Raw genomic sequence first — 21,983 nt, forward strand, 5'->3', positions numbered from 1 at the left:
TCCCACTAGACAAGCTAGAGAGGAATACAATCAATATACATGATAGCTGTGGTTTCAAACCATTTCTAATGCTTTTTAATCAATAAGTATCCATCAATGTCATTCAAACCATTTTTCACAGTTTCAAACTATTCACAATATTTTTCAATCAATAAATATTCCTCAAACACATTTCCACAATTTAAAATAATGATATACAAATAATCAATATTTATTTCCATTGAAAATAATTCAAAAGAAACAGTTGTTGTGCACAAACCTCTGATGACCGTCTCCCTGGTCTGGACTCAGTATTTCCTTCCCTTTCCCTGAGTCCTTGTTAGCTGAGAAACACAATTTGAAGTGTTTCAGTACAAAATTAAACTATCTCTATCGATAATATTTGGTAATTAATTCACTGAACTCAATTATTCGCTTAATCACCTAATATACCGACCCTCGTTGCATTTTAGGTACATTAGGTTTTAGTGTCATTAATATGTCACATTCGATTAAGGTTTTAGGCTTGGTATGTTTTACCAAAGTCAATTCCTTGCTTAGTGCATTTTAATGCAAATTGCTGGATTCCGGAACACTGGTTTGACCTAACCGGACGATCTAGTTCCTCGGTTTTCGGTCTCGGTCGAAACTACAAACTTGTAGATTTAGGTCTTATGGACCGCGGTGCAAAATTTCAGGTCAATCCGAGTTAAGTAGACCGAGTTATGGTCATTACACTCTTGCTGGTCAAATGGTACCATTTTAGGTCAATTTTAGGTCAAATTGGTCAATTCTGGTTCGGCCAGTTTTTGGACCCGAACTTGTGCAAGTTGTTTGACTTGCTTATGGTCATTTCTGGGCTTTGGTGTCTTCATAAGACTTGTAGGTATGGGTCTTAACTATTCGTGGTCAAAATTTCAGGTCAATTGGACCTGGTTTGAGTGAGTTATGGCCTAAACACTCACTGCTGCCCAATTGGTCATTTTTCAGGTCCTAATTGCATCTAATCCGAATTGGTCAAATTTTTAGGTCACCTTGCAAGCAGAATTTTGGCATGGTTTCTCAATGAAAGTTGGCACATTTTGTGCCTAGTTTCACCCCAAATTGGTCTCATACCAATTGAGGTTACACATTCAAGGTTATAGGCCAAAATATACACTGCCCTCAATATGCATTTCACACCCCAACTTCAAACACATTATTTACCTTGCAAGGTTTACTTCCATACCCTACCAAACTGTTTTGGCACATTACCAACAACATTTACTACATTACATTAGCATTATTTTGGGCAGATTCCAATCACCATCAACACACCAATTATCATTCACAATCACAATTCTAAGTACCATTACAATTACACCTAAACACTACAAACATTACATACACTTTACAACTTTAATTTACATACTTAACATCAATCCTTCTAGGTCAATATGCTGCCCACACTTCCTTCAATATACACCCTTTCTCAAGTGTCCACAAGCTGCCACAAATCACTCATCAACATCACATTGCCGTACCATAAGTTAATTTCCATCAAAGTGCATAATTCACCATATATACATGCATTAAATCACTAGGTTACTAAATCACCATGAACAACATTATTTCTCAACAATTATGTGCACAATTTCCTCATCAAAAACGTGACCATGGCTGTCCAAAATGACAACAACAATAACCCATCAAACTCAAAATTTTCCTTCACCAAACTAATACCCATAACATGCACATAAACTTTAACAAAGAAATTCTCAAAATTATGAACTTACCTTATGCTTGGAGCTTGTTAAACCTTGCTTAAACTTCCCAAAATTGGCATCAATATCTTCCTTGTGGTGTGTAGACCATTTTTCATGAAAGAAGCTAAGTGAATGGAGTTGAAAATGGAGGGTGGATTAAGCTTGCATGCAAGCGCCCATGGAGTTCTTTGTGTTCTTCAATTCGGCCATTTTTGAGAGAATATGAGGAAGATGGATTTCAGATGGTGAGTGGACCATATCAGCCATAATTCAATGATAAATTAATCCCTTAGTGCTCCACTAAGTAAAATAATTCATATTATAAACTTAACTTTCCCATAATCCACATTTAACCCATTATTTCCACTATTTATTTTAGGTACCACCAAATTAATTTTTCATTTCATTTTCTAAGTGTAATACTATTTATTTTTAATGGACATTTAGGTCAAAAGACACTTCGGGATGTCGAATGACCATAATGCCCCTGTTCGGGTGGTTTTCCCGATTTTTCGGTAACACCGTATTTTGTCTGTTTTTCGATTTCTCACTTTTCTTTGTACTAATTATTTAATTTTTCTTTGATCTTTCTAATGATATTTACTCTTCAACAATGGTCTATTTAAGTCCTAAAAATGTTTCCCAGGGTTCCCCGCAGTCCAGGGCTAGTCAACGGTCCACGCCGTGACTTCCCGGTGCGGTCACCCATCGCTAGGTTTCCCGGCTCACTTACTCGGTTACATTTCTTTGCTATGATTTTTCCTTTGTTTTTCTTTTCTTGTATTTCATTATTTTATGTCTCCTCACTCATATTGAAGTACGGTTCTAGGCATCCTAGCTGTCCGGACAACACTGGTCACCGGAGCAGTAGAACGCCCTACCGAACTTAGGGGTGTTACAATTCTCCCCCTTAAATAAATTTCGTCTCAAATTTTACTCGCATTAGTCTCTCGAACAGTGTGGGTGCTGTCTCCTCATATCCTCTTCACGTTCCCAAGTTGCTTCTCGCTGAATGATGGTTCCACAAAGACTTTAACGTGTGTATCTGCTTGTTCCTCACTGTTTCACCTCATAAGCCGTAATTTTTATGGGTTCTTCCTCATATGAGAGGTCCGATTTACTTCAATCTCTTCAATTGATAGTACATGAGATGGGTCTGATCTGTACCTCCTTAACATGGACACATGGAAGACACTGTGTATCCTTGCTAGCTCTGGAGGTAATGCCAACCGGTATGCTAAAGGACCCACTCTTTCCAGAACTTCATATGGTCCGATGAAACGAGGACTCGCTTCCCCTTTCTCGCCAAATCTCATAATCCTCTTCCAAGGAGAAACTTTGAGGAATACCTTATCACCCATCGCATACTCAATATCTCTTCTCTTGAGATCAACATAGGACTTTTGACTCCTGATGCAGCCTTTGAGCCTATCTCTCGATCAACTGATCTTTTCCTCTGTCACTGGACAATTTCTCGCCCAATCATCTTCCTTTCACCTACTTCATCCCAACATAAGGGAGTTCTGCACTTCGCCATACAAAGCTTCATATGGAGGCATCCCTATGCTTGATTGGTAGTCGTTGTTATAAGCAAACTCAATCAAAGGCAAGTGTGTATCCCAACTACCTTCAAATTCAATCACACAAGCCCGTAGCATATCCTCCAATATCTGAATAACCCTCTCGGTCGCCATCTGTCTCGGGTGGAATCTTTGTCTTTGAAGTTCAATCTAGTTCCTAGGGCTCTCAAGACTACCCTGCAATCTAGAAGTGAACCTAGGATCTCTGCTGACACAATTGCTACCGCACTCCATGCGTTTTACAATCTCATATATGTACAATCTAGCCAATCTTTCCGTGCTATAGTCCATCCGAATCGCAAAAGTGAGCGGACTTAGTCAATCACAACTATAACCCATACCGCATCATGACTACTCGTGTCCTTGGAAGTCCTGTAACAAAATCCATAGTTATCCGCTCCCATTTCCACTGCATCGACAAAGGATGTAACAAACCAGTGGAACTTGATGTTCTGCCTTTACTTGCTGACAAGTTAGGCATTTGGAAACGAATTCAGCTATATCTCTTTTCATGCCCATCCACCAGTAATGTTCTTTCAACCCTCTGTACATTTTAGTTCCACCAGGGTGCATAGCAAATGGAGACTCATGTGCTTCCTTCAAAATGGTTTGTCTCAATTCCACATCACTAGGAATGCACACTCTGCCCTGATGTAGCAATAAACCATCATCTCTCACAGAGAATTGGGTTTCTTGCCTCACGAACTTCTTTCAGCAGACTTCGATATTTTTCATCACTGCGCAGCCATTACGACCGATCAATCAACACTGGCTGTACATGCCATGCAACTACTGTCTGTCCCTCATCATCAACCTCTAAACTGGCATGCTGTGCTTTCAATTCATATACCATGGACAAAGGAGAAACTCTGAGACTTGCCATAGTCTTGCGACTTAAGGCGTCAGCCACCACATTTGCTTTCCCTGGCTGATAGTCTATTAAGCAATCATAATCTTTAATGAGTTCCAACCATCTCCTCTGCCTCAAATTCAATTCCTTCTGGGTGCCTAAGTACTTCAAGCTCTTGTGATCTGTGAAAATGTAGCATTTCTCTCCATACAGATAGTGTCTCCAGATCTTTAGAGCAAAACAATAGCTGCTAACTCTAGATCATGTGTTGGGTAGTTCCTCTCATGCGGTTTCAGCTGGCGTGATGCATAAGCAATGACATTCCGATCTTGCATCAGTACACAGCCTAACCCATTGTGAGAAGCATCACTATAAACTGTGTATTCTTTACCCGATGTAGGTAAAGTGAGGACTGAGCTTCGATTAAGCACCTCTTCAACTCATCAAAACTCTGCTGACATTTATCAGTCCACTGAAATTTCACATCTTTCCGAAGCAGCTTGGTCAGTGGAGAAGATAACATAGAAAACCCCTTCACAAACCGACGGTAATATCCAGCTAAACCCAGAAAACTGCAAATTTCTGTGATGTTCCTGGGCGGTTTCCAATTAAGGATAGCTTCTACCTTGCTGGAATCTACCTTGATCCCTTCAGCTGACACAACATGTCCCAAAAAGGAGATTTCCTTCAACCAAAATTCACATTTCGACAATTTGGCGTCAAATGCTTTCTCCTTAAAGTCTGCAGTACAATCCGCAGATGTCTATCATGCTCCTCTGCACTCCTCGAGTATATCAAAATGTCATCAATAAACACCACCACAAATTGATCAAGATATGGTCTGAAGATAGTGTTCATCAGATCCATAAAAGCAGCTGGAGCATTTGTTAACCCGAATGGCATTACTAGAAACTCATAGTGGCCATACCGAAGTTCTCAAAGCGCTTTTGGGATACTCGCTCTTGCACCTTCAATCGATGATAACCGGATCACAAATCAATTTTGGAGAATATCACGCACTTTTCAATTGATCGAATGGATCATCAATGCGAGGCAATGGATATCTGCTTTATTGTCACCCTATTCAACCGCTCGTAGTCAATGCATAAGCGGAGAGTACCATCCTTCTTCTTAACAAACAACACCGTGCTCCCCAAGGTGACACACTAGGCGGATGAAGCCCTTTTCAAGTAGTTCTTGCAATCGTATCTTTAACTCCTTCAACTCTGCTGGTGCCATTACGTATGGCGTTATGGAGATTGGATCCACACCAGTGAACATTAATTTCAAATCGCACTTCTCTTCCGAGGTAATCCGGCAATTCATCAGAAACACATCCGAAAGTCATGTATCGTAGGGATGTCCTTCAATGCCGGACTCCCCACTTGGGTGTCTACCACATGTGCCAAGTATGCTTCACACCCTTTTCTCGATCATTTTTCCGCTAGTGCAAATTAAATGATGTTGGATGGCAATAGCTGCTCTCCTTGTATCACCACATTCTCAGATCGAGGAGACCAAAGGTGATCGTCTTCAACCTACAGATAATCATGGCATGATGCCTAGCTAACCAATCCATGCCCAAGATGATATCATAATCTCAAGGGCATTTCAATGAAATCGACAAGAAAGTGTGTCCTTGGATCACCAAAGGACAATCTCTATACATTCTATTAACCTCGACTCTGTCCTAACGGACTTGTTACTAGCACCTCAAAGTCCATTTTTGTACATGGAACAAAGAATGCAATCAATGATGCTAGCACTCACATAAGAATGGGTAGAACCCGATCAAATAACACAAACACATTCTCGTTAAAAGTTGAGAAGGTACCAGCCACAACATCCGATGTCTCGCTCTTCCTCTGTCTCATGGCATAGACTCGATCGAGCACTATCTTGCTCGATTGTTTTATCGCGCCTTGGCTGCTTTGGTTACCTCTACCCCGCCTCTACCTGCTAGGTGGTTGTGAGCTTCGTGACAGGCTCGAGTGACCCTTCTGCAGAGTAGGAGGTGGTCCAACTCTGCGACATCGTGCACCTTGGCAAAGTGTCCGTGCCTCCACGCTTATAACAGCTCCAATAGCCTTGTAACAGATTCCACCATGATTCTTTCCACAAGTTTCACATTGGCGGGAGGGTAGGAACTTCGGTGCTCACGCCGGATAGGGAGGTCTCTGTCTGAATATCTTCCCTACTGCATTTCTTGCCACCTCCGCCATGTCCCCATAGTTCTTCCTCTTTCCAGATGACCACCGAACTCGATCTACTGATTTTCCCTCTTCTCTGTCTTCTCCGACTTCTTCTTCTCTCAGAGCGTCTCAAACTCAACTCTTTCCAACTCTAGGGCTTGAGAAACAAGTTCAGAGAAGTTAGTGTGTTTGAAGCCGAGTACTTGTACTCTAATCTGGCTTCAAGCCGCTTTCAAACCTCTTGCATCTCTCCTCTTTGGTAGAGAGTAGACTCACCGCATAATGGCTAAGGCGGGAAAATTCTCTTTCATACTCACCACCGATCGCCCCTCTGTTTCAAACTTAAGAATTCTTGCAGTTTACGGTCTACATAGGCATCGGGGATGTATTTCTGAATTCACTGAGGAAGTCATTCAGTCAAGATCGCAGTTCTACTGCATCGTGGGGAATGGTTTTCCACCAGTCATAAGCATCCCCTTGTAGTAAGGATACTGAGTATTCAAGTCTGAGCTCCTCTGTACAATGAAGTTTCTTGAACACCCTATCCATCCTCTCTAACCACTGTTCAGCTTCTAGAGGATCTACTGTCCCCTTGAACTCTGTAGCCCCATACTTCATCAATTTATCATACTGTCTCGTAGGAGACTGTGGTTGTACCACGGGTGTCTGAATTGGGACTTGAGTAGGTGCATTACCAGCCATTTGTTGGAACATTGCAGCCATCTGCTGAGCGAATCGAAGCTGCGGTACTGCAGGGGCTGGTGCAGCTGAACCACTAACATTATGTAGGCCTGGGGCATCCCCTTGCACCTCAGCCTCAATAGATTGATCGACTGAACGATCACCCTCTTCCATATTCAATGCGAGGATTTTAGATCTCCTGAACAAATAACACAAGGAGATTTCCTCCTGTTAGTGCATATTTATAATGTAATGTACTGTATGTATCAAACAATGATATTGAGCAGTTGTACTATGAAGAAAGAATATTCAAATAACAGGTGAAAACGAAATTTAAAAACTTTGCTCTGATACCACTAAAACATGTCACACCTTACCCCTCTGTAAGGCATAACATGATCCCGTAGTATACCTAATGAATTACCAACTCCGTCTACTGATAACCCATTAAATACACTACAAGGGATTTTAAAAACTTTTCTTACTTCTTTTACAGTGGTGAGCACTATTTACAGGTGTTAAAAACTTTGGTGAACTGAGGTGAAACAACTAACTCATTTGATTTATTTGGAATTTCTGTAAAAATTTTGGCAAGGTGCCATCTGTATTTTGGATAAAACAGTTCTTGAAAACTCAGAAAAGCACTTCTATAATTTTCCAAATCTCAACTTCAATACATTTCTCAACACAACAATTCATCAACTCAATTCCATAGAAATTTTTCAAAGTCTGAGATAAGGAAATATAATACAACTTTTACAATCCAAAACACTCATAATTAATTTACAACTTCAAGTACAATTTAATTTACAATCTCAAAACCAAATACAATATGTACATACAAAGGTCATACATTACAAGACAAAAGCAAAAGCGGTATACTCAATATACCGGTAATCCTCACGGATGTATATGCAAATTTAGTCTGCACGCCTGTCTCTCTACTGCGATAAAGAATAAAGCTATCACGAGACAATGTCTCGATGGTGCACAACATTAACCAAATCCAATTTAAATCACAATTCATAAGTCATGTAAATAGTGGATACTTAAAATCATAATTAAATTCAAGACAATAATTGTCAACAAGAATTTAAACTCCATTTCTCAATATCACAATAATTTTCCATAAGTCGATCAGTTTGAATTCAAAAGACAGTATATGTCAATGAGAGTTTAAATCCATTTCACAATCTCACAATACATATCAATAAATCACACACAGCTTAATCATGATCCATAATTCAATTCATCCCAAAAGCCGATGGCTAATGAGGTATTCAATTCATCCCAAAAGTCGATGACTAATGAGGAATAACATGGCTAGCTAGCAAAAATATGAGTACTCATTCTATTCGTCCTCAACAGGCACACACCTCAACACTTCAGCCAGAGAGGGAATTCAATTCATCCCACTAGACAAGCTAGAGAGGAATACAATCAATATACATGATAGCTGTGGTTTCAAACCATTTCTAATGCTTTTTAATCAATAAGTATCCATCAATGTCATTCAAACCATTTTTCACAGTTTCAAACTATTCACAATATTTTTTAATCAATAAATATTCCTCAAACACATTTCCACAATTTAAAATAATGATATACAAATAATCAATATTTATTTCCATTGAAAATAATTCAAAAGAAACAGTTGTTGTGCACAAACCTCTGATGACCGTCTCCCTGGTCTGGACTCAGTATTTCCTTCCCTTTCCCTGAGTCCTTGTTAGCTGAGAAACACAATTTGAAGTGTTTCAGTACAAAATTAAACTATCTCTATCGATAATATTTGGTAATTAATTCACTGAACTCAATTATTCGCTTAATCACCTAATATACCGACCCTCGTTGCATTTTAGGTACATTAGGTTTTAGTGTCGTTAATATGTCACATTCGATTAAGGTTTTAGGCTTGGTATGTTTTACCAAAGTCAATTCCTTGCTTAGTGCATTTTAATGCAAATTGCTGGATTCCGGAACACTGGTTTGACCTAACCGGACGATCTAGTTCCCTCGGTTTTCGGGTCTCGGTCGAAACTACAAACTTGTAGATTTAGGTCTTATGGACCGCGGTGCAAAATTTCAGGTCAATCCGAGTTAAGTAGACCGAGTTATGGTCATTACACTCTTGCTGGTCAAATGGTACCATTTTAGGTCAATTTTAGGTCAAATTGGTCAATTCTGGTTCGGCCAGTTTTTGGACCCGAACTTGTGCAAGTTGTTTGACTTGCTTATGGTCATTTCTGGGCTTTGGTGTCTTCATAAGACTTGTAGGTATGGGTCTTAACTATTCTTGGTCAAAATTTCAGGTCAATTGGACCTGGTTTGAGTGAGTTATGGCCTAAACACTCACTGCTGCCCAATTGGTCATTTTTCAGGTCCTAATTGCATCTAATCCGAATTGGTCAAATTTTTAGGTCACCTTGCAAGCAGAATTTTGGCATGGTTTCTCAATGAAAGTTGGCACATTTTGTGCCTAGTTTCACCCCAAATTGGTCTCATACCAATTGAGGTTACACATTCAAGGTTATAGGCCAAAATATACACTGCCCTCAATATGCATTTCACACCCCAACTTCAAACACATTATTTACCTTGCAAGGTTTACTTCCATACCCTACCAAACTGTTTTGGCACATTACCAACAACATTTACTACATTACATTAGCATTATTTTGGGCAGATTCCAATCACCATCAACACACCAATTATCATTCACAATCACAATTCTAAGTACCAATACAATTACACCTAAACACTACAAACATTACATACACTTTACAACTTTAATTTACATACTTAACATCAATCCTTCTAGGTCAATATGCTGCCCACACTTCCTTCAATATACACCCTTTCTCAAGTGTCCACAAGCTGCCACAAATCACTCATCAACATCACATTGCCGTACCATAAGTTAATTTCCATCAAAGTGCATAATTCACCATATATACATGCATTAAATCACTAGGTTACTAAATCACCATGAACAACATTATTTCTCAACAATTATGTGCACAATTTCCTCATCAAAAACGTGACCATGGCTGTCCAAAATGACAACAACAATAACCCATCAAACTCAAAATTTTCCTTCACCAAACTAATACCCATAACATGCACATAAACTTTAACAAAGAAATTCTCAAAATTATGAACTTACCTTATGCTTGGAGCTTGTTAAACCTTGCTTAAACTTCCCAAAATTGGCATCAATATCTTCCTTGTGGTGTGTAGACCATTTTTCATGAAAGAAGCTAAGTGAATGGAGTTGAAAATGGAGGGTGGATTAAGCTTGCATGCAAGCGCCCATGGAGTTCTTTGTGTTCTTCAATTCGGCCATATTTGAGAGAATATGAGGAAGATGGATTTCAGATGGTGAGTGGACCATATCAGCCATAATTCAATGATAAATTAATCCCTTAGTGCTCCACTAAGTAAAATAATTCATATTATAAACTTAACTTTCCCATAATCCACATTTAACCCATTATTTCCACTATTTATTTTAGGTACCACCAAATTAATTTTTCATTTCATTTTCTAAGTGTAATACTATTTATTTTTAATGGACATTTAGGTCAAAAGACACTTCGGGATGTCGAATGACCATAATGCCCCTGTTCGTGGTTTTCCGATTTTTCAGAATAATCGTATTTTGTCTGCTTTTTCGATTTGTCACTTTTATTTGTCCTAATTAGTTAATGTTTCTTTGATCTTTCTAATGATATTTACTCTTCAACAATGGTCTATTTAAGTCCTAAAATGTTTCCCGTGGTTCCCATGATCCAGGAGCTAGTCAACGGTCCACGCCGTGACTTCCGTCTTGATCACCATGCTAGGTTTCCCGGCTCACTTACTCGGTTAGATTTCTTTGCTATGATTTTTCCTTTGTTTTTCTTTTCTTGTATTTCATTATTTTATGTCTCCTCACTCATATTGAAGTACGGTTCTAGGCATCCTAGCTGTCCGGACAACACTGGTCACCGGAGCAGTAGAACGCCCTACCGAACTTAGGGGTGTTACAACTAACCTCTTTTAACCACTTTCTTGGCTTGTTAAAACTTCAATCTCTCTTCAATTTTCTGCTACTTAAAGCTTCCTTAAGGTGCAAGATAAAATTTTTGTGAAGACGACTAGGAGTTTTAGGGTGAGATAAGGGAGAAAATGAAGCTTACAAGCTTCATCAATGGTGGAACCCCTTCTCTCTCTCTCTTTTTCTCTATGGTGCGGCTGTTTGAAAATGGGAGTGCAGATTGATTTTTCATTTTGTCTCTTTTTAATTAGTTTTTTTTATCCCTTTTAATTAGTTTGTCAAGTTGTGATTGGGTGGAGAGTGTTTAATGACATCATATGATGTCAAAATTCCTAATTTCTTTTATTTTTCTTTCCTTTTTCTTTTCTACTCATTTCCAATTCAATTTTTAGCAATATTTATTCACATTTTATGTCATAATAATTATTTATTTAACTGGACAAGTCAGCCAAAAATCTTCTTTGAAGGCGAAATAACCAAAATGCCCTCCATTTGGCTTAACAGACTAAAATTGTCTGTACCGATCGAAAAATTTTTCTAAGTCTTTTCTTGGTATTCTAATGCCATATAAACCTCAATGACTCTTCTCTGGAGTGCCAAAAATTATTTCATGAATTTTCTCCCGAGTTTAGGGCATCTAGCTGCGAAAATCATAACTTCCCACTGCGTTACCCATCGTTAGGGCACCGGCTCATTTAACTTGGTTGTATTTTATTTTTAAAATTTTTCCTAAATTTTTCTTACACTTATTTGAGTTATTAATGAATCCTCACTCTAGTCTAAATATTTTTCCAGACGTTCTAGCTATCCGGACCGGCACCAATCATCGAAACAGTAGAATGTACGGAATTACTATAGTGAGGGTGTTACAGAATTAATAAATAACAAATGATGTGATACGATGTGAGGACCTAGGTAAATTAAAAAAATATAGATGATGTAATGGTAAAGATGTCAATGAGCTAGTGGTATGAATTGCATCATCTATTAGTAGAATCAAGAATGGTTTGGAAGCCATTGGTAATGTGTCACTAGATGTGATCCACAGGGTTTGAAAATAGGGATGAAAATTGCTCCCAACTAGATTCATTCCATCACAAACACAATTAATTTTCTTCAATCTCACTCTAATTCTGATATTGTGCAGGACAGAGATGCAGAGAAAGTATCCCTGCCTCGAATTCCCGTAACTCGCCTTGCACAATAATATATTACTATTTTTATTAACAATAATATATATACACACATAAAAAATTATAGTTATATTATTAAATTTATGTTTTAAAACTTATATTTTTAACCTATAATTTATTTTTTAATAAATAAATTTATATTGCATAATATTAAATTAAAATAATAAATAATAAATATAAAAAGAAAATTGTCTACAGGAAGTTTGCCCTACCCCACTCTTCAGCGATAAAGTCTCCAATCTGACCTTGAACTCTGGTTGGGTGGGGATGAGGGGAGCAATCCTCGCCCCATCCTGTTGCCATTCCTATTTGAAAGGTTTTCTTATTAAAGGAGTTCAAGAGAAATATCAAACATCCTCCATGAAACAAAATATCTCTTTTCATCCCTTATTTAATTCCTTTAGCTTGTCCTTTGATGTATTTTAAATTAGGAAAATTATGATTTAGTCTATTTATTTTAATAAAATTAACTACTTAGTCTTTATATTTTGAAAAAATATATTAACTAATTTTTATATTTTTTTATCTTTTAGTTCCTCCGATAATTACTAAAGTAGAAAAAGTTCAACATGTTTTATTTTTTATTGGAAAGTTCAGTGAAAATGAAAATAAGTTTAGATAAGCCTCTTAAATTTTCACTTCAGCCCAATAACCTAATTTAAATTTTTAGTCTAAATAAACCCATAACTTTCTATTTAAGACCAATTTAGTTCAACATTTGACGCAAAGTACACAAGTGACTCTAAAAGCTCGTGTGTTTGTTAATTATGAAACTGTTAATAATTTTTTAATTAAAAAAGAAGAAGAAGTCAGTTGTTTTCTAGAATCCCACTTTCTCCATTTTCTTTTAGGATTTCCCTCTCTTGCCTTTCCTCCTCAGCTAAATCTACTCTTATTCTTCCCCTCTCCTTAAAAGGTGTCTCTCTATCTCTATCAATATAAGTAATAAACCACCTTTTCAGTTTTTGATGTGAGGAAAGGCGTTTTATGTTTGTGCTTTATTAAAAATTGTTTTGATTTTTCCAAAAAAAAAAGTTTTTTTTTTGATGTTTTTGGGGTGGAATGTTGATGATAATAATGGGACAGCAACAATTGCAAAGAAGCTTTGGAGCTATTTATTATAAATAGCTTATATGTTGGATAGTAGAGAGAGAAAGAATTCCCACATTGTTAAAATACAAGAAAGGGAATAAGCGTAAAGAATGAAATATCTATATCGAATTATATATATTTAAATAAATATATTATTCTATAATGAAAATTGGCACATATGTGTGTAAAATAGAATAAGTATTTTATTTTACTTTTCATAAACAAATTACGAATATGTATATTTGTTAGCAAGTAGATGTGTCTATCAATAAACAGACATATTTATTACATGTTTATTACAACACAAATAGTTACGACTGTTAGGAGATATGTCATAGCAGATATGTTTATTAATAAACAAATATAATCACATATGTGCCGATTTAAAACAAACAGTTGTATCTGTTGGAAATAGACAGATGTATCTGTCTATAAAAGGTACCATGACTTTTCATTCTCTATAAATATGAATGAGTTTTTCAATTCAGATATATACTATATATATTTCTTCTTCTTTTGCTCTTCTAATCTCTCTAAATTCGATTCGCATAAAGAGTTCTTAAGGAAAATCTTAAAGAGTTACAATCTGTAGATTTCAGGCTTTATTGTATCCTAGAGGTATATTACCATAACCTTACAGCAATCTAATGGGGGCAATTAATACCTTAAAGATAGCGATTCATCATGCCTCAAAGCCTATTCTACACCCACTGCCTTAAAAATTTTAAGGTATTAATGGCAATAGAGTTAAAGTTTATTTCTGTGATAAATCAAAGGTTCGTGAAACTAGATTGTTTTTAAGGAGCAAACTATATTCGCTGAAAAGGTGAAAGCATATCAAAATGAGCATGAAGAAGATGAATTGTTATGTAGAGGGCATATTCTCAATAACTTGTCAAATAGGCTATATGATTTATTTACCTCAGTCAAATCTCTAAAGGAAATTTTGAAATCTCTAGAGTTCTAATACAACTTAAAAAAATAAGGTGTGGATAAATTTCTCATTATGAAATATTTTGAATTCCAAATGGTTGATGATGTGTCTATTATGGATCAAGTCCATGATTTACATATCCTTGTTTCAAAGCTTAAGGATTTAAAAGTGGTAGTTCCTAATTTATTATAAGTAGGAGGGATAATGGCAAAACTTACTCCTAGTTTGAATGTTTATAGGAAGAAATTATTGTACACCACATAAGACTTTTCACTTAAATAGATTCAAAAACACTTGCACATTGAAGAAGTTTTTGGTGTGATAATTTCTCATTATTCTGATGACATGCTTATAATTGGAACAAATACAAGGCTATAATATGGTGCTAAAACTCACGGTGAATGTGTTAAAGAAATTGATAAGATTTATGTGTATAAGTCAAAAAACACCTTTTGTATGCATAAATCTTAATTCATGTTGATTGTGTCTATCACTAATAAAGTGGGAGATATTGCTATAAATAATTAGTGATAGGAAAATTTGTTCCATAATTAAAAGAGTTATGTCAGTTCATTAAAAGGTATCAAAATAAACTATTTATTACAAACATTTATATTTATTCTAAGAGGTATAAGTGAACAGATATAATTATTCTAAAAGATACAACGTAAACTATTATATCTGTTCTAAGAGGTATAAGTGAACATATGTAGTTGTTCTAAGAGATACAAAGTGAACTATTATATCTGTTCTAAAAGATATAACTGAATAGATGTAATTGTTCTAAGAGATATAAAGTGAATCATTGTGTCTATTCTAAAAGGTGTAAGTGAATAAATATAATTATTCTAAGAAATATGAAGTGACCTGTTGTATCTTTTCTAAAGGTATAAGTAAACATATGTAATTATTCTAATAAATACAAAGTAAAATATTGTATATGTTCGAAGAGGTATAAATGCTTTATAAGTAGTAATTTTGAACAGAAATCTATTAGCTTTTCTATTTTATCTCTTTTCTTCATTTCTACTTACAATCAACATTACTATTTTTCAATTTCTTATTGAGAGAATGTTAGTAGTATGCCCTATAGTATATCATTTTATATATATCCCATACATATTTTATTAATAAAAGGCAATTACACTTTTCTGTTCACATGATCTATTTATGTGTAATTGAAAAGGTCCATTGATATTTTGTTAGAAATTCTATTCTTAAGTTGTTAAGAATACGAGTGATAGTATTTCTAGGACAAAGTATCATTAATTGGCTCATGATCGAAGATACTTCACTAAAGACATGACTTATCTAGATAGATTGTAATGTTTGTTCCCAAAGTATTAAAATAAGATATTAATAAGTTGGAGTGGTGAGTCTCATGCCACATAACAAACATGATAAGCGCTTATACATAATAAGTAGGCCGAACCAGTGATGCTTATGATAAGCACATGGTGTTTACTCTTGTCAATGCATTGTCATATATCATATCAGTGCATATAATCTTTAGACCTGAGATAACACAGTTATCTTGTATATAGGTGGTTTGAGTTTGATACTACTTTCATACTCGTACTGTGTATGGGTATATGGGCATGTGTTGGCTCCTACTAGTTATATATGGAGATAGGTGTTGATTAAGATGGGATCCGTTTCCCTAAGTAAACAGGGATAAAATCTTATGTTTATTTAATTGTTCTTGTTGATTTAAGTTCCTAGCCAGGATAGATAGACTTAGCCAAAAAGGAGTTTCTGATAAGAAAGCCTGACAAATCAAGAATTAGAATTAAAAGAGAACATAACATTCACAGCATATGGAGTTTGACATTAACCATGACTCCAGCTAGAATTGTACTTTTGTAACGGAAAGATCTTAGTGTATGGTGACATATGATTAAAGGTTCATTTAAGGTATTCCTTATTACTGATTGAGTGGCCATGGCATGCTATGCTAGGCGTCAACCATGGTCTATGAGATGCCTAAAATAATTTAGAGAAATCTTTACGGTAAGAAATAGTTCTAATGATATTAAGAGTTAATATCATTTTTCATTGTCAATTAGCCTAGTAAGTCACACATCTATACAAGCAATTCACCAAGTGTATTGTGATTTAATGAATTAATTAAAGAGATTAATTAATTAATTAAATAGACTTGGTTTGCAATAAGATTAAAAAGTCCCTAGCATGACTTGAAACCAAATCTAGATTGTTGGATGTATAATATAAATTATATTTCTATTTAAAGAGTTCAAATATAAATAAAATAGAGAAATTAATTAATGGAGATTAATTAATTAATTAATTAATTTATATTTGATAAAAATTAATTTAAGGGAAGAATTATAATTTTGGATTGAAAACTCAAAATTATAAGCAAGGGAAAAATGGTAATTGCACAGGTGACACGTGGTACCATGAGATGGTGACACGTGGCACCTATGTGAGTGTGCCATTTGTCTTCCCATAATGGAAGACAACTTTTTCATAATTGAATCAAACTTTGACACTTGTCTTAATGAGATTGAGACAAATGTAAAGTAATATTAAACTGGAGCTTGATAAGTGGCACTTCATTAAGGATTTTGTCTTATGTGTATAAATGAAAAAGGAAGAAGAAGAAGCAATCTTCTTCCCTCTTTCTTCATGGACGGTAGCTATGGACTCCCTCTCTTTCTTTTGATTTCCTTTTAATTCTTGAAGAAAAACTTGATTTCTTCTTGAATTAAAATTATTAGAAAAAGGTTTCTAATTCTTATACACCCATATAATATTCACCAAAGCAAAAGCCCTATCATTCAAGTGGTTGGCAAACTTCAAAGAGAAGTTTTTGGGCTATTATTGGTGAACCTTGGTGTGCTTGTGTTGGACAAACTAGAGGGACAACAATTGGAGTCCTAGGAGCACCCTAAGGGAGTAAGATTGATTGATTCAGCACCTTAGAGGTTAGTTGAATTAGTTTCTTACATTAGCTATGGTTTAATGAATTAATTATTAATTGTAAATCTTAAACGGCAAATGAACTTCTAGTGTGTGCCAAAAATGTGTTTTGGTAGGCTAGAGGGCATTAGAAGTCACATAGGTTCATAACCCTATAAGAAATTTTAAAATTCAATGCTCTAATGCCTTTAAATCCATGCTTCCATGCCTTCAATTGGTATCAAAGCCACTATATTTGCCATTAGGATTGATTTTGAGGCTCAATTATCTGATTGAATGAAGTTTGGGTTGATTTGAAGTTGGTTCGGATCAAAAACCCTAAGAAATGTCATTCTACCGCAAAAAACACGGCCTGGGCCATGTTCCAGGTTTTTACACGGCCCAGGGCGTGTTTTCATAGCACACGGCCGTGTTAACACATGCCTAGCGGCTTATTGTTGAACGACATGGTCCGTGTCCCTTCTCGAGCCCCAACCCATGTTGGGTAGCATTTACATGGTCCACCCCGTATCGATCCGTGCCTCGGGCCGTGTTTTTCAAGCTGGGCATGTAATTTTTAATTAGGGGCGTGTTTGGCTTAATTTTTGGCTTTTTTATGCAATTGTTGTATAATTTTGGACCCAGAATTAAGCCTAAACCCAATTAAATAGTTTAATTAGGATTTTCAATCACACAAATAATTTTGAAAATTGTTTTCATAAATTAAAATTAGGAAAAGTTCCTAAATTTAAAGATTATTTTGAATAAGATTCAAATTTAATCCTAATTGAATTATATGATATTCAATTTAATTTTAACATGTATATTTTATTTAATTGTTAAATTTTAATATGCATGATGGATGATCATGGACAATAAAAGACCAATGTGATTGGATTTATTTCTTTTATTTTTCTTTGGGATGTAAAATAATTAATTTTATTTTAGTAGCATGTATCATAAATGTTGTGATAGCTTAGGATGTATTTTCATTTATTTAAGGACTTTAAAGTCCAAATTCTTGTATATTCATATTGGTATGCCAACGATTATAATGTAATTGGATTGTAAGAAGAACTAGAAGGTCAAGAGCATTGGTGGGACCAGTGGGAAGAGATCAAGATCAAAGGTTGATTATGTACTCCTTTAGCAAATCTTGTAAAATGAATGAATGAAATATACCTAGGAATGCTCTAATTCAATTCTTGGTGGCTCAGAATAAAATCCCTTAGAAAGTCCATGATCGTTCCATATTGTATGTTTATCCATGTACGCATGAGATGTATATGAATGTATGCAAATATGTGATATATGCATGCTAACTGGATAACGTGCAAAGTGAGACCATAATAGTAATTAAGCCGACCACAAAACCTTCCAAACAAATAATTAAGTTGGTAATGGTATAATTATGGTAATTATATCATAGCCCTCCATTGAGGCTATTATTTTAAGAAATTTTAAACACTTGCATTATTAGCTATGAAAAACATAGGAATGATGCATTTGTTTAAGAGACTTCCTTAAGAATAATTGTTAAGCATAAGATGTTGTAAGTATGTAAATGCTTGGTGATCAATAATGGATGTGCCTGAGGTCATTAAAGTTATTTGCATGCTTACCAGCTCAATGGGATTAACTTAACTAATGCAAGATAAACCAATAATGGATGTGCCTGAGATTTTGAGCATTAGGGGTGTAGGAGGGGGGCGTGAGGCGAAATATCATCCATTAGAATTATACAAAATACACCAGGTAATGCCCAGGAAAGATGGTGGAGTCACAATGCTCTCACTTAAGTACCACCTCCTTAGACAGCATTTCCTAGACATGCACTTCATATAATCCTAATATAATCAAACCACTGGTAAGTACTCTCTTCCCATAACACTACCACGGTACTAAGGATTTATGCCACGAAGGCATAGATAGATAAGAGTCATCACCCGGGTAATAACCGGGACATATTCAGTGTTTCTTTCGAGGGTCATGGATGGCAACTTACTCTTTGTAAAGTTTCCACAACCGTCATTACCATAGCCCAATGTCTAGGTTCGGGATAGTGGGTACGTAAGGGGAAGGTGTTAGGCACCCCTTACGCCTGGTCTAACCTCGTTAATTTGAGTGCCAGTCCTCTACTAATCTTTTTAAAAGTCTTGTTTATTATTCCTTTATTAAACTTCATCCTAAAAAATGCAATTCTAATCCTACACACGCAAGTAATTCACAAAAGGGTTGTTGTTTACACACAATTTTCATGAACAAGTAATTCTTATCTATGGGGTTGCTAATTATTTAAATGATATTTACCAGATGACTAAAATTAATTTATTATTGAGAATTTAATTTATGAACAAATTCAATTTCAAACTACCCTACGTTTCTATTTAACCTAATTAATTAATTTTCACCAAGTTACCCTAAGGATAATTGAACTAAGTTAATTATATACATGTGTAATTTATTCTAATATCACATAAGGCCCAAACAGTCACAACCTAATAAATATTTTTAACATGCAAATTTATTTTATAATTATCAAGTATTAAATTAAATTTATTTTACATGCCAATGTTAGTTTAATTTACAAACAAGATTAATTTTAATTTACAAAGTATTTATTTAAATTAATTACATGCAAAAGTCAGTTAAATTAAAAACAAAGTTAATTTTAATTTACCAAATAAAAGTTCTATTATTGCTATAATTTCATGCCAATGGTTATTAGAGAAGTCTAGAGCTACTTGCCTGTTGGTAAATGCAGTTGCCATTGGGGCAAGCTACCCATAAAAAATGGTCTTCTCTTCTAGTATGGCAATGATATCCCTGGCTTACTTCCGTTTAGCTCCATATAAGCTCCACGCAAATGCCCTCTTTGGTACTTACCAATTTTGTTTGTAATAAAAAATAAAGAAACTAAGGAAAATAAAAGAAATAAAGAAAATATTAATAACAATTTACATTGGATTCTAACTCTAGTCTCCTAAAGGGTTAAGATTCCTAATTAGTTACAACAACCTAATGGTCTAAGTCTTCTAATATGATCCAAACACTTCATAACACTTCTTGAATTAAAAGAACACAAAAAAATAGATCAAATATCAATTAAAACCCAAGAAAATACAAGAACATACATAAATATACAATTTCTAAATTCTAGTAGATTAACGGTAGCAAGAAATCTGATTTCTTAAAAATAGTTATACATGCCTAAAACTCATAAAAAAATTACAGAAGACAGCCTACATATCATACAAGATCATAAAATTTATAAATCAAACAAAACCCTAGCCAATTGGTCTACATAAATCGTAACTTTTCTAAGTGACAGAATCGTACTACTTTTTTGTAAAATTCATAACTCATTAACCACAACAGATATGAATGCGAAACTAATTGGAAAAGATTCATAATATTCTAAAGTTAATTTTATACACTAGATTTACACAAAAATATTAAGGAACAAGGGAGATATGGGCTCCATAAGTCGAATATCCTGCAAATTAGATTTTACAAGAACCCTAACTTCAAACAGCCATAACTTACAAAATATTAAAGCTTTTTTTGTGATTCTTGAGCCTAAAATTAATGGAATTTGTGTAGAATATGAATATAATTTTTACAAATTTTTTACAGATTCAGAAAATAAAGAAAAATAGTAAAAATACGAGAGATAGAAACTAAACATGTGCAGAGTTATGTATCCCCTCAAATTAAACATGATTACATGATCTATATGAACATATAAAATAAATTGAAGACAAAGGGCATAGAATTAAAATATTGTGTGGCATAGATCTTTAAAAGAAAATAATAAAAACTAACCTTCCAGAAATCTTGTATGAAAATCTACTTGAAGAAAAGAAAAAATAAGGAAAAACTCAAATAGTCTTGAATATCTCTAAATTTCTTATAGCTCTGAATTTTCTCTTCCTCTTTCCTCCCATCTCCCTTTCTTCCCTTCTCTAGTAGAGTATTTATAGGGTTTTGGGCGAGAGGTGTGATAGGGTTTGGAGTCTTAGGATGATAAAGTTTAGATGACTTAAACAACTACGATTGCAGAATTCGAATAAGACTGGGATATGGGTGAGGTGTTTCAACTAATAGGAAGATAGAAAAAAATGGAAGGCACCAATAGGGAGTGAGGAAGAGGTGTGGTAGGGTTTAGAGTCCTAGTGTGATAAAGTTCAGATAACTTAAATGACTAGAATTGATGAATTTGGATGAGATTGGAATATGGGTGAGGTGTTCCAACCAATAGAAAGAGAGGGAAAGGGGGTGACACCAATAGGGAGTGAGGAAGAGAGTAGGGCCAAGAAGGAGAGAAATATTTTGTTATTTTAATTTTTAGAAAATAATTAAATGGGTCCCATTTAAAATTCCTAACTAGACTTTCTTAGGACCATGAAGCCCAATTAAACTTAATTAGATCCATTTAAGAACTACCCATATTAAATTTAAACAAAATAAAATTTTATTTAAATTTAATTAAATTAATTTCCCCAAAACTTTCTTATTATTTTTATTTTTTTAAGATCATGCCACGGAATTAATAATTCAGCTCCATGCCACCAATTACATCTTACAGTTATATAATTTTTCATCATCGGGTTCCCTACGGCCTCAATGCACATGCTCATCACAAAATAAGGGTCTACAGTTTGCCCCCCACTTTGGCGAAAGTTGAAATCAATGCGAAAGCATTGCTCAAGTTTTGTCAAAGTGAAACTCAAATTTCTAATAACTGTGAAACATTGGCTATGAGGATCAAGTATA

Source organism: Hevea brasiliensis, chromosome 11 (assembly GCF_030052815.1).
Source record: "Hevea brasiliensis isolate MT/VB/25A 57/8 chromosome 11, ASM3005281v1, whole genome shotgun sequence".
NCBI classification, from domain to species: domain Eukaryota; kingdom Viridiplantae; phylum Streptophyta; class Magnoliopsida; order Malpighiales; family Euphorbiaceae; genus Hevea; species Hevea brasiliensis.